Raw genomic sequence first — 12,254 nt, 5'->3', positions numbered from 1 at the left:
TCGTGACCACCCCCAAAAGGTTGAAAAATCCACCCAAAACCTAAAAAAATTGAAATTTTTATATGAAAAACTTCTTTTGCCCATATCTCCTAAACTAAGCGTCCTAGAACGAAAAGGACGATAATTCGTGACCACACCCAAAAAGTTGAAAAATCCACCCAAAACTTAAAAAAATTGAAAATTTTATATGAAAAACTTCTTTTGCCCATATCTCCTAAACTAAGCGTCCTAGAGCGAAGAGGACGATAATTCGTGACCACCCCCAAAAAGTTGAAAAATCCACCCAAAACCTAAAAAAATTGAAATTTTTATATGAAAAACTTCTTTTGCCCATATCTCCTAAACTAAGCGTCCTAGAGCGAAAAGGACGATAATTCCTGACCACCCCCAAAAAGTTGAAAAATCCACCCAACACCTAAAAAAATTGAAATTTTTATATGAAAAACTTCTTTTGCCCATATCTCCTAAACTAAGCGTCCTAGAGCGAAAAGGACAATAATTCGTGACCACCCCCAAAAAGTTGAAAAATCCACCCAAAACCTTAAAAAATTGAAAGTTTTATATGAAAAACTTCTTTTGCCCATATCTCCTAAACTAAGCGTCCTAGAGCGAAAAGGACGATAATTCGTGACCACCCCCAAGAAGTTGAAAAATCCACCCAAAACCTTAAAAAATTGAAATTTTTATATGAAAAGCTTCTTTTGCCCATATCTCCTAAACTAAGCGTCCTAAAGCGAAAAGGACGATAATTCGTGACCACCCCCAAAAGGTTGAAAAATCCACCCAAAACCTAAAAAAATTGAAATTTTTATATGAAAAACTTCTTTTGCCCATATCTCCTAAACTAAGCGTCCTAGAGCGAAAAGGACGATAATTCCTGACCACCCCCAAAATTTGAAAAATCCACCGAAAACCTAAAAAAATTGTAATTTTTATATGAAAAACTTCTTTTGCCCATATCTCCTAAACTAAGCGTCCTAGAGCGAAAAGGACGATAATTCGTGACCACCCCCAAAAAGTTGAAAAATCCACCGAAAACCTAAAAAAATTGAAATTTTTATATGGAAAACTTCTTTTGCCCATATCTCCTAAACTAAGCGTCCTAGAGCGAAAAGGACGATAATTCGTGACCACCCCCAAAAGGTTGAAAAATCCTCCCAAAACCTAAAAAAATTGAAATTTTTATATGAAAAACTTCTTTTGCCCATATCTCCTAAACTAAGCGTCCTAAAGCGAAAAGGACGATAATTCGTGACCACCCCCAAAAGGTTGAAAAATCCACCCAAACCCTAAAAAAATTTAAATTTTTATATGAAAAACTTCTTTTGCCCATATCTCCTAAACTAAGCGTCCTAGAGCGAAGAGGACGATAATTCGTGACCACCCCCAAAAAGTTGAAAAATCCACCCAAAACCTAAAAAAATTGAAATTTTTATATGAAAAACTTCTTTTGCCCATATCTCCTAAACTAAGCGTCCTAGAGCGAAAAGGACGATAATTCCTGACCACCCCCAAAAAGTTGAAAAATCCACCCAAAACCTAAAAAAATTGAAATTTTTATATGAAAAACTTCTTTTGCCCATATCTCCTAAACTAAGCGTCCTAGAGCGAAAAGGACAATAATTCGTGACCACCCCCAAAAAGTTGAAAAATCCACCCAAAACCTTAAAAAATTGAAAGTTTTATATGAAAAACTTCTTTTGCCCATATCTCCTAAACTAAGCGTCCTAGAGCGAAAAGGACGATAATTCGTGACCACCCCCAAAAAGTTGAAAAATCCACCCAAAACCTAAAAAAATTGAAATTTTTATATGAAAAACTTCTTTTGCCCATATTTCCTAAACTAAGCGTCCTAGAGCGAAAAGGACAATAATTCGTGACCACCCCCAAAAAGTTGAAAAATCCACCCAAAACCTAAAAAAATTGAAATTTTTATATGAAAAACTTCTTTTGCCCATATCTCCTAAACTAAGCGTCCTGGAGCGAAAAGGACAATAATTCGTGACCACCCCCAAAAAGTTGAAAAATCCACCCAAAACCTAAAAAATTGAAATTTTTATATGAAAAACTTCTTTTGCCCATATCTCCTAAACTAAGCGTCCTAGAGCGAAAAGGACGATAATTCGTGACCACCCCCAAAAAGTTGAAAAATCCACCCAAAACCTTAAAAAATTGAAATTTTTATATGAAAAACTTCTTTTGCCCATATCTCCTAAACTAAGCGTCCTAGAGCGAAAAGGACGATAATTCGTGACCACCCCCAAAAAGTAGAAAAATCCACCCAAAACCTGAAAAAATTGAAATTTTTATATGAAAAACTTCTTTTGCCCATATCTCCTAAACTAAGCGTCCTAGAGCGAAAAGGACGATAATTCGTGACCACCCCCAAAAAGTTGAAAAATCCACCCAAAACCTAAAAAAATTGAAATTTTTATATGAAAAACTTCTTTTGCCCATATCTCCTAAACTAAGCGTCCTAGAGCGAAAAGGACGATAATTCGTGACCACCCCCAAAGAGTTGAAAAATCCACCCAAAACCTTCAAAAATTGAAATTTGTATATGAAAAACTTCTTTTGCCCATATCTCCTAAACTAAGCGTCCTAGAGCGAAAAGGACGATAATTCGTGACCACCCCCAAAAGGTTGAAAAATCCACCCAAAACCTAAAAAAATTGAAATTTTTATATGAAAAACTTCTTTTGCCCATATCTCCCAAACTAAGCGTCCTAGAGCGAAAAGGACGATAATTCGTGACCAGCCCCAAAAAGTTGAAAAATCCACCCAAAACCTAAAAAAATTGAAATTTTTATAAGAAAAACTTGATTTGCCCATATCTCCTAAACTAAGCGTCCTAGAGCGAAAAGGACGATAATTCGTGACCACCCCCAAAAGGTTGAAAAATCCACCCAAAACCTAAAAAAATTGAAATTTTTATATGAAAAACTTCTTTTGCCCATATCTCCTAAACTAAGCGTCCTAGAACGAAAAGGACGATAATTCGTGACCACACCCAAAAAATTGAAAAATCCACCCAAAACTTAAAAAAATTGAAAATTTTATATGAAAAACTTCTGTTGCCCATATCTCCTAAACTAAGCGTCCTAGAGTGAAGAGGACGATAATTCGTGACCACCCCCAAAAAGTTGAAAAATCCACCCAAAACCTAAAAAAATTGAAATTTTTATATGAAAAACTTCTTTTGCCCATATCTCCTAAACTAAGCGTCCTAGAGCGAAAAGGACGATAATTCCTGCCCACCCCCAAAAAGTTGAAAAATCCACCCAAAACCTAAAAAAATTGAAATTTTTATATGAAAAACTTCTTTTGCCCCTATCTCCTAAACTAAGCGTCCTAGAGCGAAAAGGACGATAATTCGTGACCACCCCCAAAAAGTTGAAAAATCCACCGAAAACCTAAAAAAATTGTAATTTTTATATGAAAAACTTCTTTTGCCCATATCTCCTAAACTAAGCGTCCTAGAGCGAAAAGGACGATAATTCGTGACCACCCCCACAAAGTTGAAAAATCCACCGAAAACCTAAAAAAATTGAAATTTTTATATGGAAAACTTCTTTTGCCCATATCTCCTAAACTAAGCGTCCTAGAGCGAAAAGGACGATAATTCGTGACCACCCCCAAAAGGTTGAAAAATCCACCCAAAACCTAAAAAAATTGAAATTTTTATATGAAAAACTTCTTTTGCCCATATCTCCTAAACTAAGCGTCCTAAAGCGAAAAGGACGATAATTCGTGACCACCCCCAAAAGGTTGAAAAATCCACCCAAAACCTAAAAAAATTGAAATTTTTATATGAAAAACTTCTTTTGCCCATATCTCCTAAACTAAGCGTCCTAGAGCGAAGAGGACGATAATTCGTGACCACCCCCATAAGGTTGAAAAATCCACCCAAAACCTGAAAAAATTTAAATTTTTATATGAAAAACTTCTTTTGCCCATATCTCCTAAACTAAGCGTCCTAGAGCGAAAAGGACGATAATTCCTGACCACCCCCAAAAAGTTGAAAAATCCACCCAAAACCTAAAAAAATTGAAATTTTTATATGAAAAACTTCTTTTGCCCATATCTCCTAAACTAAGCGTCCTAGAGCGAAAAGGACAATAATTCGTGACCACCCCCAAAAAGTTGAAAAATCCACTTTTTGGGGGTGGTTATATGAAAAACTTCTTTTGCCCATATCTCCTAAACTAAGCGTCCTAGAGCGAAAAGGACGATAATTCGTGACCACCCCCAAAAAGTTGAAAAATCCACCCAAAACCTAAAAAAAATTGAAATTTTTATATGAAAAACTTCTTTTGCCCATATCTCCTAAACTAAGCGTCCTACAGCGAAAAGGACAATAATTCGTGACCACCCCCAAAAAGTTGAAAAATCAACCCAAAACCTAAAAAAAATGCAATTTTTATATGAAAAACTTCTTTTGCCCATATCTCCTAAACTAAGCGTCCTAGAGCGAAAAGGACGATAATTCGTGACCACCCCCAAAAAGTAGAAAAAAAAGGACGATAATTCGTGACCACCCCCAAAAAGTTGAAAAATCCACCCAAAACCTAAAAAAATTTAAATTTTTATATGAAAAACTTCTTTTGCCCATATCTCCTAAACTAAGCGTCCTAGAGCGAAAAGGACGATAATTCGTGACCACCCCCAAAAGGTTGAAAAATCCACCGAAAACCTAAAAAAATTGAAATTTTTATATGAAAAACTTCTTTTGCCCATATCTCCTAAACTAAGCGAAAAGGACGATAATTCGTGACCACCCCCAAAAAGTTGAAAAATCCACCCAAAACCTAAAAAAATTGAAATTTTTATAAGAAAAACTTCTTTTCCCCATATCTCCTAAACTAAGCGTCCTAGAGCGAAAAGGACGATAATTCGTGACCACCCCCAAAAGGTTGAAAAATCCACCGAAAACCTAAAAAAATTTAAATTTTTATATGAAAAACTTCTTTTGCCCATATCTCCTAAACTAAGCGTCCTAGAGCGAAAAGGACGATAATTCGTGACCACCCCCAAAAGGTTGAAAAATCCACCCAAAACCTAAAAAAATTGAAATTTTTATAAGAAAAACTTTTTTTGCCCATATCTCCTAAACTAAGCGTCCTAGAGCGAAAAGGACGATAATTCGTGACCACCCCCAAAAGGTTGAAAAATCCACCCAAAACCTAAAAAAATTGAAATTTTTATATGAAAAACTTCTTTTGCCCATATCTCCTAAACTAAGCGTCCTAGAACGAAAAGGACGATAATTCGTGACCACACCCAAAAAGTTGAAAAATCCACCCAAAACTTAAAAAAATTGAAAATTTTATATGAAAAACTTCTTTTGCCCATATCTCCTAAACTAAGCGTCCTAGAGCGAAGAGGACGATAATTCGTGACCACCCCCAAAAAGTTGAAAAATCCACCCAAAACCTAAAAAAATTGAAATTTTTATATGAAAAACTTCTTTTGCCCATATCTCCTAAACTAAGCGTCCTAGAGCGAAAAGGACGATAATTCCTGACCACCCCCAAAAAGTTGAAAAATCCACCCAACACCTAAAAAAATTGAAATTTTTATATGAAAAACTTCTTTTGCCCATATCTCCTAAACTAAGCGTCCTAGAGCGAAAAGGACAATAATTCGTGACCACCCCCAAAAAGTTGAAAAATCCACCCAAAACCTTAAAAAATTGAAAGTTTTATATGAAAAACTTCTTTTGCCCATATCTCCTAAACTAAGCGTCCTAGAGCGAAAAGGACGATAATTCGTGACCACCCCCAAAAAGTTGAAAAATCCACCCAAAACCTTAAAAAATTGAAATTTTTATATGAAAAGCTTCTTTTGCCCATATCTCCTAAACTAAGCGTCCTAAAGCGAAAAGGACGATAATTCGTGACCACCCCCAAAAGGTTGAAAAATCCACCCAAAACCTAAAAAAATTGAAATTTTTATATGAAAAACTTCTTTTGCCCATATCTCCTAAACTAAGCGTCCTAGAGCGAAAAGGACGATAATTCCTGACCACCCCCAAAATTTGAAAAATCCACCGAAAACCTAAAAAAATTGTAATTTTTATATGAAAAACTTCTTTTGCCCATATCTCCTAAACTAAGCGTCCTAGAGCGAAAAGGACGATAATTCGTGACCACCCCCAAAAAGTTGAAAAATCCACCGAAAACCTAAAAAAATTGAAATTTTTATATGGAAAACTTCTTTTGCCCATATCTCCTAAACTAAGCGTCCTAGAGCGAAAAGGACGATAATTCGTGACCACCCCCAAAAGGTTGAAAAATCCTCCCAAAACCTAAAAAAATTGAAATTTTTATATGAAAAACTTCTTTTGCCCATATCTCCTAAACTAAGCGTCCTAAAGCGAAAAGGACGATAATTCGTGACCACCCCCAAAAGGTTGAAAAATCCACCCAAAACCTAAAAAAATTTAAATTTTTATATGAAAAACTTCTTTTGCCCATATCTCCTAAACTAAGCGTCCTAGAGCGAAGAGGACGATAATTCGTGACCACCCCCAAAAAGTTGAAAAATCCACCCAAAACCTAAAAAAATTGAAATTTTTATATGAAAAACTTCTTTTGCCCATATCTCCTAAACTAAGCGTCCTAGAGCGAAAAGGACGATAATTCCTGACCACCCCCAAAAAGTTGAAAAATCCACCCAAAACCTAAAAAAATTGAAATTTTTATATGAAAAACTTCTTTTGCCCATATCTCCTAAACTAAGCGTCCTAGAGCGAAAAGGACAATAATTCGTGACCACCCCCAAAAAGTTGAAAAATCCACCCAAAACCTTAAAAAATTGAAAGTTTTATATGAAAAACTTCTTTTGCCCATATCTCCTAAACTAAGCGTCCTAGAGCGAAAAGGACGATAATTCGTGACCACCCCCAAAAAGTTGAAAAATCCACCCAAAACCTAAAAAAATTGAAATTTTTATATGAAAAACTTCTTTTGCCCATATCTCCTAAACTAAGCGTCCTAGAGCGAAAAGGACAATAATTCGTGACCACCCCCAAAAAGTTGAAAAATCCACCCAAAACCTAAAAAAATTGAAATTTTTATATGAAAAACTTCTTTTGCCCATATCTCCTAAACTAAGCGTCCTGGAGCGAAAAGGACAATAATTCGTGACCACCCCCAAAAAGTTGAAAAATCCACCCAAAACCTAAAAAATTGAAATTTTTATATGAAAAACTTCTTTTGCCCATATCTCCTAAACTAAGCGTCCTAGAGCGAAAAGGACGATAATTCGTGACCACCCCCAAAAAGTTGAAAAATCCACCCAAAACCTTAAAAAATTGAAATTTTTATATGAAAAACTTCTTTTGCCCATATCTCCTAAACTAAGCGTCCTAGAGCGAAAAGGACGATAATTCGTGACCACCCCCAAAAAGTAGAAAAATCCACCCAAAACCTGAAAAAATTGAAATTTTTATATGAAAAACTTCTTTTGCCCATATCTCCTAAACTAAGCGTCCTACAGCGAAAAGGACGATAATTCGTGACCACCCCCAAAAAGTTGAAAAATCCACCCAAAACCTAAAAAAATTGACATTTTTATATGAAAAACTTCTTTTGCCCATATCTCCTAAACTAAGCGTCCTAGAGCGAAAAGGACGATAATTCGTGACCACCCCCAAAGAGTTGAAAAATCCACCCAAAACCTTCAAAAATTGAAATTTGTATATGAAAAACTTCTTTTGCCCATATCTCCTAAACTAAGCGTCCTAGAGCGAAAAGGACGATAATTCGTGACCACCCCCAAAAGGTTGAAAAATCCACCCAAAACCTAAAAAAATTGAAATTTTTATATGAAAAACTTCTTTTGCCCATATCTCCCAAACTAAGCGTCCTAGAGCGAAAAGGACGATAATTCGTGACCAGCCCCAAAAAGTTGAAAAATCCACCCAAAACCTAAAAAAATTGAAATTTTTATATGAAAAACTTCTTTTGCCCATATCTCCTAAACTAAGCGTCCTAGAGCGAAAAGGACGATAATTCGTGACCACCCCCAAAAAGTTGAAAAATCCACCCAAAACCTAAAAAAATTGAAATTTTTATATGAAAAACTTCTTTTGCCCATATCTCCTAAACTAAGCGTCCTAGAGCGAAAAGGACGATAATTCGTGACCACCCCCAAAAAGTTGAAAAATCCACCCAAAACCTAAAAAAATTGAAATTTTTATAAGAAAAACTTCTTTTGCCCATATCTCCTAAACTAAGCGTCCTAGAGCGAAAAGGACGATAATTCGTGACCACCCCCAAAAGGTTGAAAAATCCACCGAAAACCTAAAAAAATTGAAATTTTTATATGAAAAACTTCTTTTGCCCATATCTCCTAAACTAAGCGTCCTAGAGCGAAAAGGACGATAATTCGTCACCACCCCCAAAAGGTTGAAAAATCCACCCAAAACTTAAAAAAATTGAAAATTTTATATGAAAAATTTCTGTTGCCCATATCTCCTAAACTAAGCGTCCTAGAGCGAAGAGGACGATAATTCGTGACCACCCCCAAAAAGTTGAAAAATCCACCCAAAACCTAAAAAAATTGAAATTTTTATATGAAAAACTTCTTTTGCCCATATCTCCTAAACTAAGCGTCCTAGAGCGAAAAGGACGATAATTCCTGACCACCCCCAAAAAGTTGAAAAATCCACCCAAAACCTAAAAAAATTGAAATTTTTATATGAAAAACTTCTTTTGCCCATATCTCCTAAACTAAGCGTCCTAGAGCGAAAAGGACAATAATTCGTGACCACCCCCAAAAAGTTGAAAAATCCACCCAAAACCTTAAAAAATTGAAAGTTTTATATGAAAAACTTCTTTTGCCCATATCTCCTAAACTAAGCGTCCTAGAGCGAAAAGGACGATAATTCGTGACCACCCCCAAAAAGTTGAAAAATCCACCCAAAACCTAAAAAAATCGAAATTTTTATATGAAAAACTTCTTTTGCCCATATCTCCTAAACTAAGCGTCCTAGAGCGAAAAGGACGATAATTCGTGACCATCCCCAAAAAGTTGAAAAATCCACCCAAAACCTAAAAAAATTGAAATTTTTATATGAAAAACTTCTTTTGCCCATATCTCCTAAACTAAGCGTCCTAGAGCGAAAAGGACGATAATTCGTGACCACCCCCAAAAAGTTGAAAAATCCACCGAAAACCTAAAAAATTGTAATTTTTATATGAAAAACTTCTTTTGCCCATATCTCCTAAACTAAGCGTCCTAGAGCGAAAAGGACGATAATTCGTGACCACCCCCAAAAAGTTGAAAAATCCACCGAAAACCTAAAAAAATTTTAATTTTTATATGAAAAACTTCTTTTGCCCATATCTCCTAAACTAAGCGTCCTAGAGCGAAAAGGACGATAATTCGTGACCACCCCCAAAAAGTTGAAAAATCCACCGAAAACCTAAAAAAATTGAAATTTTTATATGGAAAACTTCTTTTGCCCATATCTCCTAAACTAAGCGTCCTAGAGCGAAAAGGACGATAATTCGTGACCACCCCCAAAAGGTTGAAAAATCCTCCCAAAACCTAAAAAAATTGAAATTTTTATATGAAAAACTTCTTTTGCCCATATCTCCTAAACTAAGCGTCCTAAAGCGAAAAGGACGATAATTCGTGACCACCCCCAAAAGGTTGAAAAATCCACCCAAAACCTAAAAAAATTGAAATTTTTATATGAAAAACTTCTTTTGCCCATATCTCCTAAACTAAGCGTCCTAGAGCGAAGAGGACGATAATTCGTGACCACCCCCAAAAAGTTGAAAAATCCACCCAAAACCTAAAAAAATTGAAATTTTTATATGAAAAACTTCTTTTGCCCATATCTCCTAAACTAAGCGTCCTAGAGCGAAAAGGACGATAATTCCTGACCACCCCCAAAAAGTTGAAAAATCCACCCAAAACCTAAAAAAATTGAAATTTTTATATGAAAAACTTCTTTTGCCCATATCTCCTAAACTAAGCGTCCTAGAGCGAAAAGGACAATAATTCGTGACCACCCCCAAAAAGTTGAAAAATCCACCCAAAACCTTAAAAAATTGAAAGTTTTATATGAAAAACTTCTTTTGCCCATATCTCCTAAACTAAGCGTCCTAGAGCGAAAAGGACGATAATTCGTGACCACCCCCAAAAAGTTGAAAAATCCACCCAAAACCTAAAAAAAATCGAAATTTTTATATGAAAAACTTCTTTTGCCCATATCTCCTAAACTAAGCGTCCTAAAGCGAAAAGGACGATAATTCGTGACCACCCCCAAAAGGTTGAATAATCCACCCAAAACCTAAAAAAATTGAAATTTTTATATGAAAAACTTCTTTTGCCCACATCTCCTAAACTAAGCGTCCTAGAGCGAAGAGGACGATAATTCGTGACCACCCCCAAAAAGTTGAAAAATCCACCCAAAACCTAAAAAATTGAAATTTTTATGTGAAAAATTCGTGACCACCCCCAAAAAGTTGAAAAATCCACCCAAAACCTAAAAAATTGAAATTTTTATATGAAAAACTTCTTTTGCCCATATCTCCTAAACTAAGCGTCCTAGAGCGAAAAGGACGATAATTCCTGACCACCCCCAAAAAGTTGAAAAATCCACCCAAAACCTAAAAAAATTGAAATTTTTATATGAAAAACTTCTTTTGCCCATATCTCCTAAACTAAGCGTCTTAGAGCGAAAAGGACAATAATTCGTGACCACCCCCAAAAAGTTGAAAAATCCACCCAAAACCTAAAAAATTGAAATTTTTATATGAAAAACTTCTTTTGCCCATATCTCCTAAACTAAGCGTCCTAGAGCGAAAAGGACAATAATTCGTGACCACCCCCAAAAAGTTGAAAAATCCACCCAAAACCTTAAAAAATTGAAAGTTTTATATGAAAAACTTCTTTTGCCCATATCTCCTAAACTAAGCGTCCTAGAGCGAAAAGGACGATAATTCGTGACCATCCCCAAAAAGTTGAAAAATCCACCGAAAACCTAAAAAAAATTAAATTTTTATATGAAAAACTTCTTTTGCCCATATCTCCTAAACTAAGCGTCCTAGAGCGAAGAGGACGATAATTCGTGACCACCCCCAAAAAGTTGAAAAATCCACCCAAAACCTAAAAAAAATGAAATTTTTATATGAAAAACTTCTTTTGCCCATATCTCCTAAACTAAGCGTCCTAGAGCGAAAAGGACGATAATTCGTGACCACCCCCAAAAGGTTGAAAAATCCACCCAAAACCTGAAAAAATTGAAATTTTTATATGAAAAACTTCTTTTGCCCATATCTCCTAAACTAAGCGTCCTAGAGCGAAGAGGACGATAATTCGTGACCACCCCCAAAAAGTTGAAAAATCCACCCAAAACCTAAAAAAATTGAAATTTTTATATGAAAAACTTCTTTTGCCCATATCTCCTAAACTAAGCGTCCTAGAGCGAAAAGGACGATAATTCCTGACCACCCCCAAAAAGTTGAAAAATCCACCCAAAACCTAAAAAAATTGAAATTTTTATATGAAAAACTTCTTTTGCCCATATCTCCAAAACTAAGCGTCCTAGAGCGAAAAGGACAATAATTCGTGACCACCCCCAAAAAGTTGAAAAATCCACCCAAAACCTTAAAAAATTGAAAGTTTTATATGAAAAACTTCTTTTGCCCATATCTCCTAAACTAAGCGTCCTAGAGCGAAAAGGACGATAATTCGTGACCATCCCCAAAAAGTTGAAAAATCCACCGAAAACCTAAAAAAATTGAAATTTTTATAAGAAAAACTTCTTTTGCCCATATCTCCTAAACTAAGCGTCCTAGAGCGAAAAGGACAATAATTCGTGACCACCCCCAAAAAGTTGAAAAATCCACCCAAAACCTAAAAAAATTGAAATTTTTATATGAAAAACTTCTTTTGCCCATATCTCCTAAACTAAGCGTCCTGGAGCGAAAAGGACAATAATTCGTGACCACCCCCAAAAAGTTGAAAAATCCACCCAAAACCTAAAAAATTGAAATTTGTATATGAAAAACTTCTTTTGCCCATATCTCCTAAACTAAGCGTCCTAGAGCGAAAAGGACGATAATTCGTGACCACCCCCAAAAAGTTGAAAAATCCACCCAAAACCTTAAAAAATTGAAATTTTTGTATGAGAAACTTCTTTTGCCCATATCTCCTAAACTAAGCGTCCTAGAGCGAAAAGGACGATAATTCGTGACCACCCCCAAAAAGTAGAAAAATCCACCCAAAACCTTAAA

This window comes from Haematobia irritans, chromosome 1 (genome assembly GCF_050003625.1).
Source record: "Haematobia irritans isolate KBUSLIRL chromosome 1, ASM5000362v1, whole genome shotgun sequence".
NCBI classification, from domain to species: Eukaryota; Metazoa; Arthropoda; class Insecta; order Diptera; family Muscidae; genus Haematobia; species Haematobia irritans.
This window is presented reverse-complemented; position numbering follows the sequence as displayed.